Source organism: Eretmochelys imbricata, chromosome 2, assembly GCF_965152235.1.
Source record: "Eretmochelys imbricata isolate rEreImb1 chromosome 2, rEreImb1.hap1, whole genome shotgun sequence".
Taxonomy (NCBI): domain Eukaryota; kingdom Metazoa; phylum Chordata; order Testudines; family Cheloniidae; genus Eretmochelys; species Eretmochelys imbricata.
In genome coordinates this window covers 106920288-106946500 of record NC_135573.1, presented here as the reverse complement: position 1 = coordinate 106946500, position 26213 = coordinate 106920288, and the positions used below count along the sequence as shown (strand labels likewise).

The 26213-nt window shown below is 44.1% G+C and overlaps 1 long non-coding RNA gene across 2 annotated transcripts in view; it reads left to right on the top strand.

Annotated features, from left to right (window-relative positions):
- The window catches only part of LOC144260466 (uncharacterized), a 237395-nt gene that overhangs the window by 79064 nt on the left and 132118 nt on the right, over positions 1-26213 (top strand). The window contains exon 4 of one of the 2 annotated variants that reach the window (XR_013345023.1): positions 22405-22666. The exons of the other annotated variant lie outside the window; for it this stretch is intronic. This is a non-coding gene — a long non-coding RNA (uncharacterized LOC144260466). Of the gene's footprint in view, positions 1-22404; positions 22667-26213 lie in introns of those variants that run through there. 2 annotated transcript variants of the gene reach the window in all.

Genomic DNA, 26213 nt, shown 5'->3' with positions numbered 1-26213 from the left:
GTCTTTGGCAGGGTCAGGAATTCAAGCCACATCTCCCAAGTCGTAGTCCAATATTTTACACAAGACTATCCTTCATCTCTATATAATAGTAAATAATGAATTCCTTTGGAATAATTTACAATGTCTAAGATAATTAGAAACACTAATTTTATTAGGAAAGGATAATCCACACTGCACCTTCCCAAAACAATTTCTTTTAGAATACATCTCTGATCTGGGGAAACATTTTTATTAATATTTAATCAGGAGCACAATTATTAAGCTTTTGGGGGTTGTACCACAGGATTTACTGATACAACTGTATAGCCATGTGTGAGTGCAGTTAATTTCATTTTTGGCATGTGATTTCAAGGTGGAAGCCACAAGCCATCATTTTCATCAGCAATAGAGGTTTGTGGCTGAGAATAGTTTTTGCAATATTCCCATTGATCTCATGATAAATAACCTGTGCCTTCAGTGTATTAGCACAAGGAGCTCAGAAGGGAAATAGAGATCTTTTGAACTGAAAGGTTCTCTCTACTTGGTAAATTTAGAAGCACCAAAGCAAGATATGTAGACATCCATATAATCTGAATATGAAGATATACTCACAATATGGCATTTAGTTTGTTGAAATTCACTTTAAGACTCTTAGTATTTGATGCACCCAATCTTTAATTTGTTATTCTAGCAAGGAATAGAATGTGTAGCCTTTAATTCAGTTTCACCTTCAGTGTCAAACTGGCACTTTCTGCAAGAATTCTGAAAAAAAATCTTTTTACTTGAAATGAACACATGCTACTTTATTAGCCAAGAGCCACATTGATTTCTTTCTTCGCTAGTTTTAACAATAATACGTTTGGGTGCAGTGCAACAATTGCTCCACTGTATAGAATCATTAGCAAGAATACAGCTGTACAGCACATGCTCAAAAGCTTTAGACACCAAAAGTGAAATCTTGGCCTACTGAAGTCAATGGGAATCCCAAGGCAGTGGGTGCCTTGCACATGCTCTGTTGAATAAAGAACCTGGCTGCCCTATTTTTAGATACTTTTTATGTAGCCTGATGTGAGGATCTGATGGAAAAAGGTTGTGTCAAGAACTCAGGGATCTACTTTTAGAAAACCTGGATCCAGGGCAGATTCACCCTCTGCACTATTGGTTCTATAGATATGTCGGGGGGATAGATAGCATAAAATATGAGTTTTAGCAATTAAATAATTATTGCTATCAATACTGTATAAACTTGTGTGTGTCTATGTATGTATCCAGTATGGGCCCATTTGAAGCACTGCATGTGTCCTCATTCTAAATTATATGGTCATTATATAACTTTAATGTGGATTAAACAAAACAAAACAGCTGTAGTGAGGCAAAGAGTCCTGTGGCACCTTATAGACTAACAGACGTATTGGAGCATAAGCTTTCGTGGGTGAATACCCACTTCGTCGGACGCATGTAGTGGAAATTTCCAGAGGCAGGTATAAATATGCAAGCAAGAATCAGGCTAGGGATAACGAGGTTAGTTCAATCAGGGAGGATGAGGCCCTCTTCTAGCAGTTGAGGTGTGAACACCAAGGGAGGAGAAACTGCTTTTGTAGTTGGCTAGCCATTCACAGTCTTTGTTTAATCCTGAGCTGATGGTCTCAAATTTGCAAATGAACTGAAGCTCAGCAGTTTCTCCTTGAAGTCTGGTCCTGAAGTTTTTTTGCGGCAGGATGGCTACCTTTCAATCTGCTATTGTGTGTGTCCAGGGAGGTTGAAGTGTTCTCCTACAGGTTTTTTTAGGGACTGTCCAGTTTGGCCAATGTACATAGCAGAGGGGCATTGCTGGCACATGATGGCGTATATTACATTGGTGGACATGCAGATGAATGAACCGGTGATGGTGTGGCTGATCTGGTTTGGTCCTGTGATGGTGTCGCTGGTGTAGATATGTGGGCAGTGTTGGCATCGAGCTTTGTTGCATGGATTGGTTCCTGAGTTAGAGTTACTCTGCTGCGGTGTGTGGTTGCTGGTGAGAATATGCTTCAGGTTGGCGGGTTGTCTGTGGGCGAGGACTGACCTGCCTCCCAAGGCCTGTGAAAGTGAAGGATCGTTGTCCAGGATGGGTTGTAGATCAGTGATGATGCGTTGGAGAGGTTTTAGCTGAGCACTGTATTTGATGGTCAGTGGAGTTCTGTTGGTTTCTTTCTTGGGCTTGTCTTGCAGCAGGAGGCTTCTGGGTACATGTCTGTCTCTGTTGATCTGTTTTCTTATTTCCTCGTGTGGGTATCTTAGTCTTGAGAATGATTGGTGAAGATCTGGTAGGTGTTGGTCTCTGTCTGAGGGGTTGGAGCAAATGCGCTTGTACCTCAGCGCTTGGCTGTAGACAATGGATTGTGTGATGGGTCCGGGATGGAAGCTGGAGGCATGAAGGTAGGCATAGCGGTCGGTGGGTTTTCGGTATAGGGTGGTGGTAACGTGACCGTCACTTCTTTGCACCAGGGTGTCTAGGAAGTGGACCTCCCATGTAGATTGGTCCAGGCTGAGGTTGATGGTGGGGTGGAAGCTATTGAAATCATTGTGGAATTCTTCCAGGGTTTCTTTCCCCTGGGTCCAGATGATGAAGATGTCATCAACATAGTGTAGGTAGAGAAGGGGCGTGAGTGGACAAGAGCTGAGGAAGCGTTGTTCCAGGTCAGCCATAAAAATGATGGCATATTGTGGGGCCATGCAGGTGCCCATAGCAGTGCTACTGCTCTGGAGGTATATATTGTCACCAAATTTGAAATAATTGTGCGTGAGGATAAAGTCACAGAGCTCAGCAACCAGTTGTGCTGTGGCATCATCAGGGATACTGTTCCTGACAGCTTGTATTCCATCTGTATGTGGGATGTTTGTGTAGAGAGCCTCTACATCCATTGTGGCTAGGATGGTGTTTTCTGGAAGATCACCAATGCATTATAGTTTTCTCAGGAAATCAGTGGTGTCACGGAGATAGCTGGGAGTGCTGGTGGCGTAGGGTCTGAGTTAGAGAGTCCACATATCCGGACAGTCCCTTAGTGAGAGTGCCAATGCCCGAGATGATGGGGCGTCCAGGATTTCCAGGTTTGTTGATCTTGAGTAGTAGATAGAATAACCCCGGTTGGGGCTCTAAGGGTATGTTGATTTGTTCCTGTGTTAGTGTAGAGAGTGTCCTGAGTAGATGGTGCAGTTTCTTAATGTATTCCTCAGTGGGATCTGAGGAAAGTGGCCTGTAGAATTTGGTATTAGAGAGTTGTCTGGCAGCCTCCTTTTGGTAGTCAGACCTGTTCATGATGACAACAGCACCTCCTTTATCAGCCTCTTTGATGATAATGTCAGGGTTGTTTCTGAGGCTGTGGATGGCATTGAGTTCTGCACAACTTAGGTTATGAGGCAAGCAATGTTGTTTTTCCACAATTTCTGCCTGTGTATGTCTGTGGAAGCATCCTATGTATAGGTCCAGACTGTCAGGAGGAATCCATGTGGAGTTCTTCTTCTTGTGCTGTTGGTGGGAGGGTATCTGTGTATCAGTGTGCTGTTCAGTGTTATCTTGGAAAGTATTCTTTGAGTCGGAGACGGCGAAAGTAGGCTTCCAGATCACGCAGAACTGTATCATGTTTGTCAGGGTCGCGGGGCAGAATGAGAGTCCCCGAGATAGGAGACACCATTCTGCCGGGCTGAATGTGTAGCTGGATAGATTGATGATATTGCTGGGTGAGTTAGGGGTACCACTGTTGTGGCCCCATGTGGCAGGTGGGATTTTAGACAGCTTACAGTCCTTTTTCCTTTGTAGAGAGGTGAAGTGTGTAATGTAGATCTCCTGTCTTATTTTAGTAAAGTCCGTTTGTATGGAAGGTTGGTTATTTATGAGAGTCTCCAGGTTGGAGAGCTCTTTTTTGACGTTTTCCTGTTTGCTGTATAGGATGCTGATTAGGTGATTCCTCAGTTTCTTTGATAGTGTGTGGCATAATCTCTAACTGTGGCCTGTGCAGTATGTAGATTGTAATGGATTTTTCACCTTCAGTCCATTTGGTACGATGTCCATCTGTTTGCATTTGGAAAGGAAGATGATGTCTCTCTGTACTTGTGCAAGTTTCTTCATGAGGTTGATGGAGTGAGGAAAAGTCCGAAGGAAAACAGCTGGACATGATACTCATTTAGTTACAAATGATCAGGTCAGTCCAATATGGAGCAGCAGCTGTAATTAGATGAAGCCAGGCTGTCAGATGTAGTGTGTGAATGTTGAAAACTCTCCCCCTGCACAACTGTCCATGCAAGTATTCAGTCACATTCAGAACTCAGCAAGGAAGATTTCTGAACTGAAGGTTGAAGACTTTCATTACCGCCACAGTATGTTTACAGAGGAAGGTTATTTTGTCAAATACATGACTGAAGAGAAATTGTTGTGTGGAAACTTAAACTTGAGGGGACTGATAAAAATGTGCCCACAGTGCCAGCACCGGTGTCCGTTTCATTTAGTTCCATTTTGAACATGCAGTAAATATTTAACTCAGTTAAAATATTTCAATAGTTACTTGCGGATTAATAAATCTCAGTTGAAACAGACATTAAATATTTGGTGCAAGTATATAACTGCCTTATGTTCTTGGATTAAATCTCTCAATCTACTGCAGAAATACTTGAAGTCAAGTCCTGGCCCTGCTGAAGTCAGTGGGGTCAGGATTTCACCCTTGGAGTGTTTATGGAGTGTCAGAATTATTGCTGTATATGGTGAAACCAGCTCAACCCAATTGCTGAACCAGAGCATTTTATCTGGTTAAGATCTATATGAGCCAATGGAAACCACTGTTAGCTATCAGACTATTCCTAAAAGGGCTTTATCATGTCCTGGAGCTGTACCCTCAATATAATTGATGGAATGAGGCTGTCATACGAGTACTGAGATCTGTTCATTGTCTTGGAAATTAGATAAATAGCAAATCTTGTACTTTAGCTCATGAGATGGTGGGCTACACTCCCACATCACACAATTCAGCATGAAAGCAAGTTTGAAGCTTTTGTTTTGCAATTTTAAAATGTGTATAAAACATATTCATGAGTTAATGACAGTATAATACAAACACTGGGAATCTACATCGTTATGAATTTCAGATTTGGAGGAATTGAATTTGCTTCTAAATGGCAAGGAAAAGTAGAAAACATCTGCAAATGACTTCTTGCTGTAAGATGAGAGACCAGGAAACATTCATCTTGTTGTCAATAGTTAGTCTTAGAGCTCTTCAAAGTTTCTTGCGATTGCTTACAAGTAAACATATCTGTACTTCACAAGCTAACAACATGTGCCTCTTGCCTCCATACTCTCCTGCTAGTGCAACATCCATTTTCTGGCTGCTATGGCCCGGATTCAATAAATCACCCTTATTCATGAAGAGCACTTAAGTATATACTTAAGACCTGTTGAAGACAATTGGACTTAAGCACATGCTTGAAGTTAAGCAAGTGCTGAAGTGCTTTCCTCAGTCAGGACATATATTTAGTTTGGGGCTTTTAGATTAGTCTCTGAGTTGGTGCTTTTTCTTCGTCATTTTTGTATGAAGGTTACAGAGTTAAGCACATGAACATTAGGAGGTTTCAGAATTAAGTTTGCTTGTCCACTTCTGCATGTGCATTATGATTCAGTCTTTAATTATATGATCACATGCTATTTTTTCCACAAGACGCCTGCCTTGTAGTGCACAGGATGGATTGCTCTCACTTAGTGAGCAGCTATTTAATACTTTATTTTATTCTCCATTTTTCAGTGTGTGCTCCCTTGTCCTGTTTACTTCACACTATTCAAAACCTGATCTGAAGACAGCATTATTAATTTCCTCATCACCTTTTCTATGGTGCACAACATTAGACCCTTTTTTCCGGTTGCTCATAATTATGCCAAACAAACTGTTTTGGCTGAAACTTTCCAAAACATTTCAGTCTGATGCAGAAAACAGCATGGAAAATTTCAACCTAAACAGTATGTTTGACAAAGTAATAACAACTGAACACAAAAGGGCCGATATAAACTTGTATGTATTATATAACGAATCCCATGTTTGTCATGTTGCCCAACTAACCAGAGTAGTGAGAAGAGCAAGCAAAGTTTGGTACTCTGGCGGTTCTCACTTCAATTTCTGGAGGCAGTCTTCGACTTTCTTGCAGTTTGGTCCCTGACCTTCTGTAACTCTTGGACGCTTGCCATGCAATCTTTGTTTACAGTAACAAGCATGGAAAAGTTACTTCTTGATAGTGCTGCTGAAGTCTAAGGTGAAAATATTCACAGGTGAAAAAACATAGATCTTCCACTTTGAACTTGGAATGTGTTCCATGTAAAAGACCAGTCTAAAACTGGGTAGTTAACAAAGGGAAAGCCCTCTCTTGCCCAAGACCAAATATTAATCACTTTGTCAGCAATTTCACTAGAACCTGGTCTTGGGGTATGTCTACACTACGAAATTATTCTGATTTCACAGTAGTTGATTTTTGGGAACAGATTGTATAAAGTCGAGTGCATGCGTCCACACTAAGCACATTAATTCGGCGGTGTGCGTCCACAGTACTGTGGCAAACGTCGACATTCCGAGCAGTGCACTGTGGGTAGCTATCCCACAGTTCCCACAGTCTGTGCTGCCCATTGGAATTCTGGGCTGAGCTCCCAATGCCCGATGGGGCAAAAACATTGTCGTGGGTGGTTATGGGTAAACGTCGTCAGTCAACCCTCTCTCCATGAAAGCAACGGCAGACAATCATTTCGCGCCCTTTTCCCTAGATTGCCCGAGCAGACGCCATAGCATGGCAAGCATGGAGCCCGTTCAGCTCACCACAGCAGTTATTACCATTGTAAACACCTTGCGCGTTATCGTGCAGTTTATGCAGAACCAGAACCTGAAAAACCAGGCGAGGAGGCAATGGCAGCATGGTGATGAGAGTGATGAGAACATGGACACAGATTTCTCTAAAACCGCGGTCCCAGCAATTTGGAGATCATGGTGTTAATGCCGTGGAACACTGATTCTGGGCCCGGAAAACAAGCACAGATTGGTGGGACCGCATAGTGTTGCAGGTTTGGGATGATTCCCAGTGGCTCCAAAACTTTTGCATGCATAAGGGCACTTTCATGGAACATTGTGACTTGCTTTCCCCTGCCCTGAAGCGCAAGAATACCAAGATGAGAGCAGCCCTCAAAGTTGAGAAGCGAGTGGCAGTAGCCCTGTGGAAGCTTGCAACGCCAGACAGCTACCAGTCAGTTGGTAATCAATTTGGAGTGGGCAAATCTACCGTGGGGGTTGCTGTAATGCAAGTAGCCAATGCAATCATTGATCTGCTGCTATCAAAGGTAGTGACTCTGGGAAATGTGCAGGTTATAGTAGATGGCTTTGCTGCAATGGGATTCCCTAACTGTGGTGGGGTGATAGACGGAACCCATATCCCTATCTTGGGACCAGACCACCAGGGCAGCCAGTACATAAACTGAAAGGGGTACTTTTCAATGGTGCTGCAAGCACTGGTGGATCACAAGGAACGTTTCACCAACATCAACGTGGGATGGCCGGGAAAGGTTCATGACGCTCGCATCTTCAGGAACTCTGGTGTGTTTAAACGGCTGCAGAAAGGGATTTACTTCCCAAACCAGAAGATTACTGTTGGGGATGTTGAAATGCCTATAGTTATCCTTGGGGAGATGGATCACGGCTCCCGCTTCTTCTATGCCCTGGAGAAAAAGAGGGGGGCCAAGAAGCACGTCACCTGCCTCCTCGCAGAGGACGGCACCCCCCTCACAGATCCAGCAGAGATGTGTAGGAGGGCCAGGGCCTTCTACGCAGGCCTTTTCTCCCCGGATCCGACCGATCCTAACGCTTGCAGAGTGCTCTGGGATGAACTCCCGATGGTCAGCGCAGGCGACCGAGACCGGCTAGAGCTGCCTCTCACTCTGGCCGAGTTCTCGGAACCCCTCCCCCGCATGCCCACCAATAAATCTCCGGGTATGGACGGGCTGACCGGGGAGTTCTACTGCGTGTTCTGGGACGTCCTCGGCCCAGACCTAGTCACCGTCTGCGCCGAGTCTTTGCAGAGCGGGGTCCTCCCTCTTTTGTGCAGGCGAGCCATGCTCGCCTTATTGCCAAAGAAGGGGGACCTCTGCGATTTACGAAATTGGCGTCCCATCTCGCTCCTCAGCACGGACTACGAGTTCATAGCAAAAGCCATCTCGCTGCGGCTAGGGTCCGTGCTGGCGGACGTGATCCACCCAGACCAGATCTACACCGTCCCAGGTCGCACCATCTTCGACAACCTGTATCTGGTCTGGGACCTCTTGGAACTCAGGTGTAGGGACGGTCTGTTGTTCGCCCTCCTGTCCCTGGATCAGGAGAAGGCGTTCGACAGGGTGGATCACGGGTATCTCCTGAGCACTCTGCGAGTGTTTGGCTTTGGACCCCAGTTTGTGGGTTTTCTCCAGGAGCTGTACACCTCCGCAGAGTGTCTGGTCAGGCTCAACTGGACCCTGACCGAACCGGTCAGCTTCGGGCGAGGAGTACAGCAGGGGTGCCCTCTCTCGGGCCAGCTGTACGCTCTAGTGATCGAGCCCTTCCTCTGTCTCCTCCGCAGGAGGTTGACGGGGTTGGCGCTACGGGAGCCGGAGCTGGTCCTGTGGGCATATGCCAACGATGTGCTCCTCGTGGTCCAGGACCCGGGCGACTTGGCCCGGGTGGAGGCTTGCCAGGCCGTCTACTTGGCAGCCTCCTCTGCCCGGGTCAACTGGGTAAAGAGCTCTGGCTTGGTGGTAGGAGACTGGCGGCAGGTGAGCTCCCTCCCACCCGCGCTTCAGGCCATCCGGTGGAGCGCGGGTCCGCTGCTCTATCTGGGCGTTCACCTTTCTGCCACGCATCCGTCTCCACCGGAGAACTGGCACGGTTTAGAGGGCAGGGTGGTAGATCGGCTCCAGAGATGGACAGGACTGCTCCAGTGTCTGTCCCTTCGAGGGCGGGCACTGGTGCTCAATCAACTAGTCCTGTCCATGTTCTGGTACCGGCTCAACACCCTGGTTCTGGCCCTGGATTTCCTGGACAACCTCCAGAAGTTGATTCTGGAGTTCTTCTGGTCAGGACTGCACTGGGTCTCTGTGGGGGTTCTCCATCTACCCCTGGAGGAGGGAGGGCAGGGTCTGAAGTGTCTCCACACTCAGGTCCATGTCTTCCGCCTCCAGGCCCTGCAGAGGCTCCTTTATGGTGCAGGTAGTCCGGCATGGAGCGTACTGGCGCACGCCTTCCTGCGCCGCTTCCGAGGGCTCCAGTATGACCGGTAGCTCCTTTATCTCCATCCGAGAGGTCTTCCGCGAGACCTCTCCGGGCGGCCGGTCTTCTACCAGGAACTTCTCCGGACCTGGAAACTGTTCACAGCGACTAGGTCCATGGCGGCCTCCATGGGGGAAGATCTCCTCGTGGAGCCCCTGCTACACAACCCCCAGCTCCGTGTGCAGGTGGCAGAGTCCCCCTCAGTGCGCCAGGGGTTGGTCCTGGCAGAAGTTACCAGAGTTGGAGACCTCCTGGACTACGACCGGGGAGACTGGCTGGATCCCCTGACGCTCGCTCAGTGCATGGGGCTCTCCATACCTCGTACTCCCCTGCGCGTACTCCAGGAGGTGAGGGCCGCTTTGCCGCCCGCTGCTCGGGTTTACCTTGAGCGGGTCCTGCGAGAGGGCGCGCCCCGCCCACCCTCCACCCCAGACCCTCCGGACCTTTTCATCGGGCCCCTGCCCTGTGGACCCGACCGACCCCCCCACCCCTTCACCGTGAGCCGGCTACGCGAGCTGCCGCCGGTCTGGTTCCAGACCGCGTCAAAGAAACATCTCTACACTCTCGTGCTCCACACCCTTCATGTCCTCACCCTCACGTCCTGCCCTGACACAAAGTGGCGGGACCTCCTGCCACCTCTAGAGGGTGAGGAGCCCCAGTGGGTCAGCCTATATTCCACCTTAGTCCCGAGGCCCGCCGGGGATATCAGTTGGCAGCTCCTTCACGGGGCCCTGAGCACGGGCGTGTTCTTGGCGCGGTTCACCCCAATCCCGGGCACCTGCCCCTTTTGCGGCGTGAGGGAAACCCTGGCGCACGTCTAGCTGGAGTGCGCCAGCTGCAGCCCCTATTCTGGCTCCTCATGAATATTTTGTTAAGATTTTGGTTGCACTTCTCCCCTCACCTCCTTATCTATGCACTCCCTGTCCATGGCCCCACTAAGTCGCTGGACCTCCTGGTCAACCTCCTCCTGGCCCTGGCTAAAATGGCCATCTATAAAACCAGGGTGAGGAGGTTGGCTGATGGAGTCTCCTGCGACTGTAGGGCCTATTTCCGATCCTCTGTTCGTTCACGCCTCTAGGCAGAGTTCCTCTGGGCGGTGTCCACTGAATCCTTTGACGCCTTCGAGGAGCAGTGGTCGCTGTCCGGGGTTCTCTGCTCGGTGTCCCCGTCCAGTTCCCTTCCTTTGACCCTTTGATCGCACTCCTGTCCCTGTTGTTCATTAGTTGTCCCCCGTAATTAATTGGTTTTCCAGGTCCTGTGGACCCCCCACTTAGGCTTCGCCCGCCCACTTCCTGGATCCCAATAAGGTTATCCCTTGGGAACCCAGCCTACCCCTGAATGCCCTGGCTCATGAAGCCATACACAGGCACCCTGGACAGTAGTCAGGAACTGTTCAACTGTAGGCTGAGCAAGTGCAGAATGGTGGTAGAGTGTGCATTTGGATGTTTAAAGGGTCGCTGGTTACTGACTCACTTAGACCTCAGCGAAACGAATATTCCCATTGTTATTGCTGCTTGCTGTGTGCTCCACAATCTCTGTGAGAGTAAGGGGGAGACTTTTATGGTGGGGTGGGAGGTTGAGGCAAATCGCCTGGCCGCTGAATACACGCAGCCAGACACCAGGGCGATTAGAAGAGCACAGCAGGAAGCGCGGTGCATCAGAGAAGCTTTGAAAACCAGTTTCATGACTGGCCAGGGTACCGTGTGACACTTCTGTTTGTTTCTCCTTGATGAAAATCCACCCCGTTGGTTGACTCTAATTCCCTGTAAGCCACCCGCCCTCCCGCCTTCGATCACAGCTTGCTTGCAAAGGAAATAAAGTCACTATCATTTAAAAACCATGTATTCTTTATTAATTGATTATAAAAATAGGGAGATAACTCACAAGGTAGCCCAGGTGGGGTGTGGGAGGAGGGTAGGAGGGAAGGAAAAGGCCACTTCAAAACTTGTTGAATGACAGCCTTCTGTTGCTTGGGCTGTCCACTGAGCTGGAGTGGTTGGGTGCCCAGAGCCTCTCCTCCCTCCCCTCTCCCCTCTGTTCTTGGGCGTCTGGGTGAGGAGGCTATGGAACTTGGGGAGGAGGGAGGGCGGTTAAACAGGGGCTGCAGCAGCAATCTGCAATCCTACTGCTGTTGCTGAACCTCCACCAGACGCCGGATCATGTCCATTTGATCCCACAGTAGTGCCAGCGTTGCATCCTGCCTCCTCTGAACTTCCTGCCGCCACCTCTCATCTTGATCGTCCCTCCTGTCCTCACGTTCATTGGCCGCTTTCCTCTCCTGTGCTACTGTGTCCCTCCACACATTCTGGTGAGCTCTGTCAGTGCTGGATGACTGCATGAGCTCAGAGAATATTTAATTGCACGTGCGTTTTTTTCGCCGCCTTATCTGAGATAGCCTTTGGGATGGAGGAGGGAGGCTTGAAACATTTGCAGCTGCGGGAGGAAAAAAAGGGAGTGAAGTATTTAAAAAGGCACATTTTACAGAACAATGGCTATACTCTTTCATGGTGAACAACACTATTCACATTACATAGCACATGATTTTGGTACAAGGTCACATTTTGCTAGCCAAAAGCAAACAGCTCAGCGCCAATGGCCCTCCCTCCCTCCCCCCACCACTTGGCTAGCTGTGGGGAGGATTTCTTTTCAGCCACAGGCAAACAGCCCACTAGGAATGGCCACCTCTGAATGTCCCCTTAATTAAATTCCTGTATTTCAACCAGGTTACCATGAACGATATCACTCTCCTGAGGATAACACAGAGAGATAAAGGATGGATGTTGCTTGAATGCCAGCAAACACCGGGACCATCCGCTGCCAGGCTTTGTCATGCAATGATACCAGATTACTTGCTACTAGCATGGCATGGTAAAGTGTCCTACCATGGAGGACGAAATAAGGCTACTCTCCCCAGAAACCTTCTGCAAAGGCTTTTAGAGTACCTCCAGGAGAGCTCCACGGAGATGTCCCTGGAGGATTTCCACTCCAACCCCAGACACGTTAACAGACTTTTCCAGTAGCTGTACTGGCCACGAATGCATCCCAAGTCCTCAGGGCTACTTAATCATTAAAATACGCTTGCTTTTATAACATGTATTATATTTAAAAAGGTACACTCACCAGAGGTCCCTTTTCCAGCTTCGTTGGGTTGGGAGGGTATGTCAGTCAGGATGATAAAAGATCCTGGCTGTCGGGGATAATGGTGTGCTGTGTGCTCTCCTCAAGCTCGTTTCCTCCTCCTCATTTTCCCCATCCGCAAAATCCTCAGGCATGGTGAAGAGTACCCCATCATCGGAGTCCACAGACGGGATGGGGTACTGGTGATGTTCCCCCCTAGAATTGCATGCAGCTCAGCGTAGAAGCAGCATGTCTGGGGCTCTGTCCTGGAGTGTCCGTTTGATTCTTTGGTTTTCTGGTACGCTTGTCCGAGCTCCTTAAGTTTCACACGGCACTGTGTTACGTCCCTGCTGTAGCCTCTGTCCCTCATGGCCTCGGAGATTTTTTGAAATGTTTTGGCATTTTGTCTTTTGGAACGTAGTTCTGATAGCACGGATTCCTTTCCCCATACATCGATCAGATCCAGTACCTCCCGTTCGGTCCATGCTGGAGCTCTTTTTCGATTCTAGGGCTGCATGGTCATCTGTGCTGATGAGCTCGCCTGGCCAAACAGGAAATGAGATTCAAAAGTTCCCAGGGCTTTTCCTGTACATCTGGCCAGTGCATCTGAGTTCAGAGTGCTGTCTAGAGTGGTCACAATGGTGCACTGTGGGATAGCTCCCAGAGGCCAATACTGTCGAATTGTGTCCACACTAACCCTAATTCGAAATGGTGATGTCGATTTCAGAGGTAATCCCCTCGTCGGGGAGGAGTACAGAAATCGGTTTTAAGAGCCCTTGTGTTGAAAAAAATGGCTTCATTGTATGGACAGGTGCAGAGTTATTTCGATTTAATGTTGCTAAATTCGACATAAACTCATAGTGTAGACCAGCCTGTAGTGTGCTTCAGGGCATTTTTCACTTTGTAGAATACAATTTGTAATTCGAAAACAGATATCAATTGGTATTTAATTTGTAACCACATACAGTGTGAATTCACCAAACAACTAAAGGCAGTTGTTCTCACCATGAACTCCTAATTATTGTACACACAGATCTTCAGTCTCCATGGGGCATCTCCTTCCCAATGATTTCTTCTGGTTTGTAAAATATGTACTGGAATCTGTAAACTTGTTTGTATAAGGAATTCATAGTTCACACTCTGATTTTTATGGCATCTCCATAACATCTAGAACATATTGTGTTCAGAAACATTTTGTGATACAGGTACTACAAGCAAGAAGGCATCCAAGGAAGAACTGATATTTATAGCAGATCTTAAATCTGGTGCTTTTATACTAAATTCTTAAAGTGTGGGACCACCACGGAATGGCTGTACTGTAATTCAAGACTTAGGGCCCAATTCCGTCCAGTGGTTCAAGTCCCTTTGACTTCAGGCAGTCATGTCCATGTAACTGAAAGCAGAATTTTGGCCCTAGAGTCAAAATCAAAGCTGTATGTGAAGTAGGTGCAAATTCTGATGGACGTCAGATGTAGTGGTGATGTTACTGGTGGCATAAGTTTATATATTTGGATGTAGTTTGATCAAAAATGAGCACAGAGACTAAGTAGTATAACTAGCACCAATTTAATATTCAGCTTTTGTGCACAATAAATGAAATTTACACTGAGGAAATAAAAAGGGAAACATAGTAGTGTGAAAAATAAAGCAATGTTATCTTCTATCCTCATGTAAATTCCATTTCCAGACACATGCACACTCTCACTTTCCCAAGTCCTCTATTTATAAATTAAACTCATTTTGCACACCTACTGTATATCAAATTAGTGCCAGTCACAGTACTTCAACACCAGCTTACACCCAATATGTATCTTACACCAACATTTACGTTACTGCTGAATTTGTAACTCAGAGGAATTTGGCTCCGGCTCTTACATAGTGATTGGTTACAGAAAACAACTCCGAGTAAGTCTGAGTAATAATGGCAGTTTGAACTCTGAGAAGGTTTTATCAATGTGGAGTGATATTTTTCATCAAGGGTGGAAGCTGCTCTCTTGGCTACGTTACATCATTCGTGGTGCCGTATCCTTCCCCAGTGAAACTCTAAATCACTACTGTCCTCCAGCACCAAAAGTGAGGTCTCACTTCACACTCAGACAATTTTCTCATGCTTCAGTCCCACAGCACTTAAGAATCATAGACTCAGGTCTTTAAGGTGCTCAGATGCAGCAATAGAAACATTTTAATCTTTTCAGGTATGTGATTATTAGAGCTGAATAAATACTGAAGGAAAAAAGTAATAATCATTTGAGTTTTTAAACACATTTATTTTATCTTTGTCCCAGACCCCTTTTGTGTTTGCTGTCCACAAATGTTCTATGGATTGAGTTTACTGACGGGAAGGAAGTGTTTGTGGAACAGTATATTTTAAGGAAATACTGCAGAATATTCATGGTAGATGAATTTCAGTATCATAATAGCAAATATTCACGTTGGAAACCTAATTCTAAGTGTTACAATCAATCAATCATGGAATAAAAATATCCCATGTGACCTATCCTTTCAGTCAAAACAGATCAGATTTTGAATAATTGCAACACACCGTTCATAACTGAGCTGCAGACCAAGAATTATTGGGAAAATTATTTAGAAAGTACTTTTGAATAACATAAATTCAAGTAAATTGTGATCTGTTACTGGATAAATCTCAGAAAGAGAGAAGATTCACTGAATAGTAATTATGTATTATTTGCCTATCCCTATTGATAATTGTCTCCCATTCTTTTCCCGTACTGAAAGTGTGGAACTTATATTGACCATAAATTATACATTATCAGTAACATATTCTAGAAAAATTCAAGGTTTTTGTGTATTCTGGCAGCACGGAGCTCAGGCACAGCTACTGAATCATTACAGATAGGAGGGCCCTGAGCTTTTCTCTGGAGAGATAGACAACCAAAGCGATATCTTCCAGATGAGACCCCAGTCACTAAACGTCCCATGGCATTTTATGCAAAGGGTAGGTACCCTAATATTGTGGCCAACATCCTGCCTGACTCTCTACTAGAGCCTGTGTAGCACTGAGGTTTTGTTCACTTGTGGCTGAACAAGTATGTGGTTTGGTTTCAATCCACAGAGTTCACCCCCTTAGTTTCACTTTGAGGTTTCAGGTTCAGTGACAAACCCCAAGTTTTGCCTGGCTTTTGGGTTGAAACCTCAAGCATAACCATAAATCTCTCTCCAAAGCTTGTATGGAGGGAGACAGTTCATTGAAAACACCTTAGATTCACTAAAAAAGAAAAGGAGGACTTGTGGCACCTTAGAGACTGACAAATTTAAATTTGTTAGTCTCTAAGGTGCCACAAGTCCTCCTTTTCTTTTTGCGGATACCGACTAACACGGCTGAAACCTTAGATTCACTGAGATTTGTGACCCATTGAAGGCAATCTGGGTTGAATTTTCAGTGAACCCTTCCTGATAGGCTCAAGGGGGGCTTTAGAAACCTTGACCAAGTTTTGGATTTGTAGTAAAACTAGTAACCAGAAAGTTCATCTGATTTGCACATGTCCATTAGTGATATTCCAGTTCCTGGGGAATTTAGAATTTCTCTCTAGTTTCAGTAGGATGTTTATTCCTCACTTCCTGCCATAGATAGTGTTACTGTGTGGTGTTAAATAGGAGTTACCTTCCACCCCAATGTAACAGCATTCCATTGGTGGATGAAATAATTCCTGTATTTACTGCATATACCACTTGTAGTTCATAAAGAGTGTAAAACATTTCATGCCGAAACATGCTTTACAAATGTAAGCCATGTTCCCATAGTGAGATTTAAAAGAAATCAACATTTCAAAAATGTCCTACCTAGATTTTATATGGCATACTGCGCAGATGTTGACTTACATGAGCAGAATGGTGTACGTACAGTAGTGATGAAAAGACACAGAAAATCCAGTTCTTTTGTAGATGTTAATTTTAATACCTTTAACCCAAGTCAATATATGAAATCACATTTCATATGGTAGGTACCTAGTCAGATGTGATTGCTCAGACTTAAAGGGGGAAACCCAGTTTAGTGCAGATAAGGCATCAGCATCTGGCTGTACCTTTGGAGTGACTTTCTGAAGCAGTCAGAAAGAGCAGAAATTCGCAGTGGTTAAGCAATAGGGTTGTCATGATCAAGGCTTAACAATAGTGGAAATAACAAAACAAAACATAAAGAAGTAGGGTCAACAGCTCTGCACTAATTTAATGTTTTGTTTATTACATTGGCCTGCTTATAGAATAGTTTTCTGGGCTCAATTGCTTTTTCTGTCATAGGGACTGAAACAAAGGTGGTGGTCTTTCACACTTGATTTGTACAGTATTTGTAAATACTCAATGTGATATTGCAATTTCTTATTGCAGTACTTCCTTTGTGACTTACACAGAGATCACCATTATTGTTTTACTACCAGTTCACTTAGGCATTCTATTTTTTTCTCTTTATTCATTAGGGAAGTATATCAGTGTCACAAAAGAATGAGTTTTTAAAACCCTCTGGTCCGTATTTTGCTTTTGCTTATACTATTATAAATAAAGAATAATTCCACTGAAGTCAAGGGAAGTTACAACTGTAAAATCATGGTGAGATGAGAATCAGATCTCCGATTATTAAAATCCTGCAGTTAGCCCACAGATCTAAAAGAAGCACATTAGCACACTGGCTTAATAAACTGATCTATTTTGAACATGATTGGCCATATAAAGGAGACCATCAAGACCCACATCCTGAGCCGCAGCTGAAGACTACTCAACACACCTCAGGGTACTGTGGGTTCTTTTCACTCTCTTTGCAAAGGTACTTTTCACTCTCTTGAACTTGGAGCCATCTAGATGTTGGTCCAGTCTTTGACACAAATTAAAGCAACCTGAAGGGGTCTGAATTGACCCCCTCTTCAGAGACAATCCTCCTGTGGTCAGGTACACCAACTTTTCATTGCTAGAGTGGTGCAAAACTGCCCTAACACAGAGCAGGATCTGGGATCAAATATTTGGGGACAACTCATCATATGTTGGCACCTTAAATTGCATCTGGAGATTATTATTATTATTTTATTTATTTATTTACATTGTGGTAGCATCCAAAATGTGTTAAGTGCTTTCCAGGTATTGTACAATCTAAAAGTCTGCATTGGAGCACAAAAGCTAATGTGCCACCCAGAAGTGCCTATTTGCCCCTTAAATTACCTGTGTTGTGTGCATAGCTGCCTGTTTGATTGCTCAGGGCTTGGATGGACTAATGTTGCCGGGTGCAACTCAGGTGCTGGGCTTGAACAGAGAAATAGTGATTTTTCAGACAGATGGTTCCAGAACCTGAATCTGAGTTCAGGAATTAACATATGATAGATAAAATCATAGTATCCAACAATAACGTGAGCCTGAAATATTGAAATCAAGGGTCTCTGTGGGGCTATGGTTGCTCCTGTTTCTCCATAGGAAGGTTTGGAAATGCAAATGACAGGACCTCCTGGCTGCATCTACAGATATTGCTGGGCACAATTTCTGAGGCCCATTTAAATGTATCCCCTGGTGTTCATGAAAGACATTTGTTAGCAGCCTAAAGAGACTGAAGTCCTCCAAACAGGTTCAGTCCAGGCAACAGTAGTGAAATCTTTCCCACACTGTGCCCCATCAATGTGTCTCAATTCTGTCTTGCAGTGACTAGCTTTAGTGTGAGTGCATAATTCAGGTTTTGTGCTCATTCAGTCCTTGATGTTTCTACTGAGATGGCCACTTTTGGCCATTTTAGTGTTGTGGGCTAGGATCTAAAGTGAAAGCTCTGGACCATTTTACATAGCCATTGAGACAGCCATTAGATGGTGACAACTTTCAGACACTACTGACCTGAGTTGGATTCAGTTAGGTGACCAACAGGAGAAAAGTTCCACGTTTCATTACCAGTCGTTGAAGGATTCACCCCACCTCCTCAGTGATAACATGTGTGAGTGTGTAATATATAAAATATATATAAAATAACTGTAGTTATGCATGGCCAGAACAGAGAAATGATTGGAGAATTGCTAACATAGTTCCTATTTTTAAGAAAGGGAAAAAAAGTGATCCGGGTAACTATAGGCCTGTTAGTTTGACATCTGTAGTATGCAAGGTCTTGGAAAAAATTTTGAAGGAGAAGGTACTTAAGGACATTGAAGTCAATGGTAAATGGGAGAAAATACAACATGGTTTTACAAAAGGTAGATCGTGCCAAACCAACCTGATCTCCTTCTTTGAGAAAGTAACAGATTTTTTTAGACAAAGGAAACGCAGTGGATCTAATTTACCTAGATTTCAGTAAGGCGTTTGATACCGTGCCACATGGGGAATTATTAGTTAAATTGGATATGATGGGGATCAATAGGAAAATTGAAAGGTGGATAAGGAATTGGTTAAAGGGGAGACTACAACGGGTCCTTCTGAAAGGTGAACTGTCAGGCTGGAGGGAGTTTACCAGTGGAGTTCCTCAAGGATCGGTTTTGGGACCAATCTTATTTAATCTTTTTATTACTGACCTCGGCACAAAAAGTGGGAGTGTGCTGATAAAGTTTGCGGATGATACAAAGCTGGGAGTTGCCAATTTAGAGAAGGACAGGAATATCCTACAGGAGGATCTGGATGACCTTGTAAACTGGAGTAATAGTAATAGGATGAAATTTAATAGTTAGAAGTGTAAGGTCATGCATTTAGGGATTAATAACAAGAATTTTAGTTATAAGCTGGGGATGCATCAATTAGAAGTAACGGAGGAGGAGAAGGACCTTGGAGTATTGGTTGATCATAGGATGACTATGAGCCGCCAATGTGATATGGCCGTGAAAAAAGCTAATGCGGTCTTGGGATGCATCAGGCGAGGTATTTTCAGTAAAGATAAGGAGGTGTTAGTAGCGTTATACAAGGTACTGGTGAGACCTCATCTGGAATACTGTGTGCAGTTCTGGTCTCCCATGTTTAAGAAGGATGAATTCAAACCGGAACAGGTACATAAAAGGGCTATGAGGATGATCCGAGGAATGGAAAACTTGTCTTATGAAAGGAGACTCCAAGAGCTTGGCTTGTTTAGCCTAACTAAGAGAAGGTTGAGGGGAGGTATGATTGCTCTCTAGAAATATATCAGAGGGATAAATACCGGAGAGGGAGAGGAATTATTTAAGCACAGTACCAATGTGGACACAAGAACAAATGGATATAAACTGGCCACCAGGAAGTTTAGACTTGAAATTAGACCAAGGTTTCTAACCATCAGAGGCGTGAAGTTTTGGAATAACCTTCCAAGGAAAGCAGTGGGAGCAAAAGATCTATCTGGCTTTAAGATTAAACTCAATAAGTTTATGGAGGAGATGGTATGATGGGATAACATGGTTTTGGTAATTAAATATTCATGGCAAATAGGCCCAATGGCCTGTGATGGGATATTAGATGGGGTGGGATCTGAGTTACCCAGGAAAGAATTTTCTGTAGTATCTGTCTGGTGAATCTTGCCCATATGCTGAGGGTTTAGCTGATCGCCATATTTGGGGTCGGGAAGGAATTTTCCGCTAGGGCAGATTGGAAGAGGCCCTGGAGGTTTTTCGCCTTCCTCTGTAGCATGGGGCACGGGTCACTTGCTGGAGGATTCTCTGCTCCTTGAAGTCTTTAAACCATGATTTGAGGACTTCAATAGCTCAGACATAGGTGAGAGGTTTTTTGCAGGAGTGGTGGGTGAAATTCTGTGGCCTGCGTTGTGCAGGAGGTCAGACTAGATGATCATAATGGTCCCTTCTGACCTAAATATCTATGAATCTATGAATCTAGTGGATAAAACAGGAAAAGGTCATCAACTCACAGAGACAAGGATTATGTATTAGAAACGAATAATAAAGGTAGACGAGCTCAAAAGGAACTGCTAACCTTTCTGTCTGACTGTTAGATGAGTTCCAGGAGTACTTTTGCTAGCAAAATGAGATTGAGACTTCTGCTGTCCACCCAAGACAGCTACTTTAGTCTTGTTTGCCAAAATTTTGTAGGGACTTTGAATATATCTCTTCCTGGTGCACACACCATTCCCTGCCACTACCAGTCAATAATGCTTCACACTTATCTTGTGAAAAGCTTGTTTTGAAGTCTTCATCATCCAGATTAAGCCAACACTGCAACTGGAAAACAAGTGGCTAATTTTAAGTATGCATTGGCCACAGCCTGAGTTTGTGTGCTGATATCCCTCTTCAACACAGTGATGAAAAAGTGTAACTGGTCATGTCATGTATAAAAATGCCTTTTGATAGTTATATAACGTTCCTATGATGTTTGTGTACAAAACTGTAGTCCCCAGAGTTCTCTGCACAGACTTACTTGGCATTTTGGTAATGTTGTATGTGGATCTTGGCTTCTCATAGGTGCAGCCCTTTCAAAAAACCCTTTCTATTAGGAACCAATGAAAATGAATACTAACTGCTGTGTGCAAATTCTTGTAATCTGCCATTGCACGAGCTGTTAGGAAGGTTGAAAACAACACAAAAGAGCACTCTTTCGTGCTTTTACTCCCCCTTCCTGCCCAAATGCTATACATATATCTTTCTTTTGGGGAATTCTGTGCTTGAGTGCTGTGATATAAACTTCACAGCTTACAGTGAGATCTCATGGAAAACAGCTGTTTGTGTTCATGGCAGCTATCCTTTTACATTTTCCTGACATGGTTTACAGTTTCAGTACAAAGAGCCAGGGAGTATGGCGTTGCAAAGTGATGCCCTGCTTTTGCAAACAGAGGGGATGGGGGATTCTGTGCTACCTGCTCTGTCATTTTCACAAACTATAGAGTAAAACAAGCTTCAAACTGCGAACTCTGTTTGTTGGATGATAACCTTATGCCAGCAGTGATTCCATCCATCATCCAGATCAGTTTCCCCCGCCCCCAGCTAACCACTCCCTCAGTACGATGGTCCTATAGGCACGATGGTAAAGCAAGGAAGGATGTTAACCTCTTGGAGACCTGACAGCAAACAGCATTGTGAGGTTCCAGGGCCTTAGCTGGACATTGCAAGGGTTGCTGACATGCTAGTAAGTTAAACGCTGTGGCAGAGCACCTCTGCAGGAGCAAGCTATCTAGAGAGATCGCCTGTTTTCTCAATGCTGAGAAATCTAATCCTCCGCTTCGATCCAAAAGGGCTCATCACAGCAATATGAGAAAAAAATAATGCCACTGTTTACAAACATAATATGCCCCACTGCAAACAAAGAGCCCTGTCAGGTTCAATAAAGCAGGAGACACCTTTTGCTTGTTTTTCCTGACTATTTGTGGGACAGGTTGTTTAGTAAAATCACCGATTATGACAATAACGAATGCAGTCTATGTTTCCATGCTGCACTGGGACAGGCTTCCCCACCGTAGTAAATCTAGCCTGTGGTGCTAACTGGGGAAAGGAGCCGTCTTGGCAAACATCTTATTAGTCTAAAATAAATGATTCAGAATGCAGGTTCGGATACAGATTGCAGGGAGTATAATGGAATTGGTTTTCTGAGCCTGTTCAGGCTGTAAAGACATGGAGTATGCTTTTCAGGAATTCACTAAAGTGGAATCAGCTTTGTGCAATGCAGCCTAGAAGTAATATTGCTGCCATCCAGCTAGTGTCTGTGGAACAGCATCCTCTTAGCTCTTGAAGTATCAGTAGTTTATATAGCGAAAGATATTTAATTTTTTTGGTGATTATTAAACAAGGAAATTCTAGCTGCTAGAGAGGGACATGCCTTGTTCCGCGTATTTTTGTTGTTGTTGTTCACTGAAATAGTTGACCACATCAGCATCCAATTCTGGTGTATCATGTGGTTTCTCATGTGATGCTGGACTCCCTGCGCTTTGGAGAGTGAGCCTTTGTGACTCGGCACTCCTGGACAGTAACATTCAGCAACACAAGAGACTTTGGGGGGGTGGAAAAGAGCCCCCGCAAAAGCCCAGAAATAAAGTTGAATCAATTTATTATTATATTTATAATTGTTTTATTAATTCTTAACTCTTTGGCTTTTATTTTTCATTTTGGGTCTTCCCGCTCCTCCGTTCCTGCAGGCTTCGAGCTGCGCTGTTTGGAAGAAGCAACGTCGTCTTCTCTCACAGCTACGACGCGGCACCGCTCTCAGCATATCCTGCTTTTTCCCCCCATTTACCTGGGCGGCTTCTGCTGTTTCTGTTGCTGCTGCCGGGGCTGCTGCGGTTTGGCTGCCTGTGCTTCACCCTGGCATGTCTGAGTCAGGAATCACTCATCTGCACACTGCTAAGGAAGAGCAGCGATGGAACGCTGGCCGCATTTTTTTTTCTGTTGGTGCTGGAAGAGAAGGGTTGTGATGTGGGATGGGGTGTTTTGGGGGTTTTTTTGGAAGGGTGGGGACGTTAATCCAAAGTGAGGTGGGAGAAAGTTTAAAGAAATATTACGCAAAGTAATCCAGCACACGACAAGGGCATCAGCAGCACGAATCCAGCCTCTGCTGCTCGAAAGGATTAACATGGGAAAAGCCACAGTGATGCAGTAGTGTTTCACCTCAGCACTGTGCTGGAGATGGATGAATAAGGTATCTGATATGTCCGCCTGTAAAGGCAAAGCTGTGGGAGGAAGAGAGCGAGAGAGCAAATGAAAAGGAAGAAGAAACACTGTATTCTGTTTGTCTGATTCTGTGCATTCTTATTCTAGAGAGGGTTGCATAATTTACCAAACAATGTATGGACGGAGGGACTGTAAATTGTAGTCTGAACACTCCCGACGCTGTCAGGGAGGGAACTGATGGGCTAGGTGACTGCGCTGACATCCCCAGGGAAAACGGCCATCATGCAGTATATATTTATATATGTATGTGTATCTCTTGTGTGTCCATGTGTAGACATGAAAAAAGGCATTTCTGACCAATTTACACAGGAAGTTTGTAAGTTTGCTAGATCAGATTTGATTGCAGCTTATGTTTTCAGCTACAGCTCTACACCCATTTCCTGAATCAGAAGGTGCTTTGTGAAAACAGACGTATGCAGAATTCTTTTAAGAAATGTGAAAGCAGCTTCTTTTGATTTAACACCTTGAAGCACTGAATCTTCTGTACTGTGCTGAGAGGAACTGTGTGGGTTTTGTTTTCTTCATCTTAAAATCTTTATAAACACAGCTGTATTTAGTATGGTGAAAAATTCTATACTGTAAATAGAAATGTGATCAATCTAATCAAAATAAATTTATCCCAGATGACTGCTAGACCAGCTGGCTACCACAGTCTTCAGATGGCTAAATGCTCAACTGAGATGGATTCAGCATTATATTTACTACTTTTTTTAAATTTCAAAATCAGCCTATAATTAAAAAAAGATTCTTGGTCCGGTTAAAAGAGGCAATGCTCACAACTGGCAGTGCATCATTCTGAAATGGACACTGATACTTTTCATTTTTGGACATGCCTTTGGAAGACTGTGTTTTTAGAACAGATGGACTTATCATAATACAGACATAGATAGTATGGTGAAAACTAGTAGACAGCTCAGGTTGGCCATATCCATGCAATGTGCAAAATGAAGTTAAGGGAAATAAATGCTGCACTCAACTAGTGGGGACTTGGTATGATTTTCAGCCACCACCTACTGTGAGAGTTTGGGGTTTTTTTAAACACAAATCCAAAACCCATAAAGTCATCTTAAAATTTGTATGAGGGAATTTCCCAATAGTCATGGTGAGCTATCCTGCAAGACGCCTGTCTGGGCCTTCCACTATTTGTTACCAGGTCTACAAAGGCAGCCCTGTGTGTTGGATTATATTTAGCCAGCTGTTGGATAACATTCCGGTGTTGTGGGCGGAAGAGTCTTATTACTTCCAAACTATAGTTATCTGTTTAAAGGAAAAATAGTTTTGGAAAATACATTGAGCTCAGCTAAGGAGTTGCACCTCTCATGTACCTTTCTCAAATGCTGTGTTTCCAACCCAGCCACTTTAAAACAAAACAGGGAGGAGGAAGAGAGACTTTAACTTATAGCTTCAAAGCTGCAGAGACAAGCAAAATGTCAGCAGCTTGTAATTAGCTGCTCGGGGTTACGTCAGTGAGTGTATCTCTCCAAGAATAACTGTGATGTGTGCCACAAAGTAAGGAAGATAGTCATAACCTAGTTATCAAGCCTGGTTCAAACAAGAGCAAATGGATTAATGAATCTGCTGTGTTCATAAATCAAATATGGATGGATTACATATATAAGACTTACTGAATTCTGCATAATTGAAGGCTAAATTAGGAACTTGTCAGAGGGCATGTGTTCACTAAGTAAAAGCGTGAATCCTTTAAAAAATGCAGATGAACTATCCCTGAAAATATCTTTAAGGACTCCCATCTAGTACAAGCAGCTGTGTGACACTGAAGCATGCTACAAAGGAAAAAACCAAGAGATACACGGAGGTGCTTAAAAAAAAGGGAGTAAAAAAACATAAAGAAGGCATGCTGAAATTCTGTTTTGGCATTACATGTTTGATATTAAAATACCACCCCAGAGAAGACTTATTGTGGTCTGATGTGGTTTACATTGACTCCTCTGTTTAAGAGTGCAAAAAAAGAAAAAAGATTTTGTGAGGCTCAGTACATCATCTTGGAGCCAAGCAGAAAACCATCAATACTGCAGAGTACCAGGAATGCTTGTTTTTAAAGGGACAAGATCAAGCCATGCTAGGATCTTTCTGTACTCTGCAGTTATTTTAGGTCTATGCTGGCCATTCAGCAACATTTAAACAGTGAGATTGTGGGGGGTACTTAATCTGCTCTGATTGGCCTTTTTCCACATTGTTGCTGTAAAATGTTTACATGGCTTTTATCCATACACCTTACAACATTCAGTTTGCATTTCTGTTTGTGTTCATGCTGCACAATTGCTACAAGCCTGGTTTGTTTCCATATTCCCAGCTGAAGTCAGTTTCAGTTCAGCTATGTTTATTTAGCTCCTTAATACACCAAGATAGATAGTTTGTATTATGCAAACACAGATTTTTTTTTTTACTGTGAACACAAATTTGTAGGAGGAGATGACTGTATATTAAACCAATAGCTCTTTGAAATGCATGTAATATAATTTAAATATACTTAATTTAATTAATAGAAGGTTACAAAAGCTAGCATTGTCTGAGCCTGTTTAATTTACATCTTAGACTTAGTCAATGAGCATAACCTGCCTGATCAGAATAGTGTATTCTGTGCGCCCAACAGGGTGGAAGACATTATTTTGTTTGTGTTAGTTCAAACAGCTGGTCATTAATGCAGGACCCATCTCCAGAGTGAAGTGCTAGTGGACATGAATGGCTCCCTGATTAATGCTGCCCCTCGAAGGGTCCTTCATCCAGCAGCGATGCTTGCAGCAGAATAATGCAGCATGATTTGATTGCGCTCTAGCAGGGTAGTATGTCATTGTGTCACCAGGCAATTGAGGTTATTATGGAGCAGGGCAGACAGACGGGACAGTGGGGTTACTAGACCGTGGCATTTTTAGAAATACAGGCCTGACCTACTTAGAGTTATTCTTGCTGGCTGGCAGCTTCATGGTGCATGGAGTGTCCTGATAGGCCGAGGCTGTTGCTAGGGGGAATTAGCATGAATTTTTCCACATACAGACTCGGTGATTGAATGATAAAAGCTGACTGGAATTAAAGAGATTCGGTTCAGTATTATGCAGATTTATCTCCCTCATTTTTCTCTCTCAAATGCAGAAAAAGGAGCAAAGACAGTTTGTTGCCATTTATTCTTTGACCTATTTTTTGCAGAGGAAGGCAAAAGAGTTATGAAATGTTGATAATCATTTACTGTTTTAATCTTTAAAATGATGCTGCAAAGGGTAAGATATTTAAGTTCTTAGACTGCTTGGAACAGGTAACA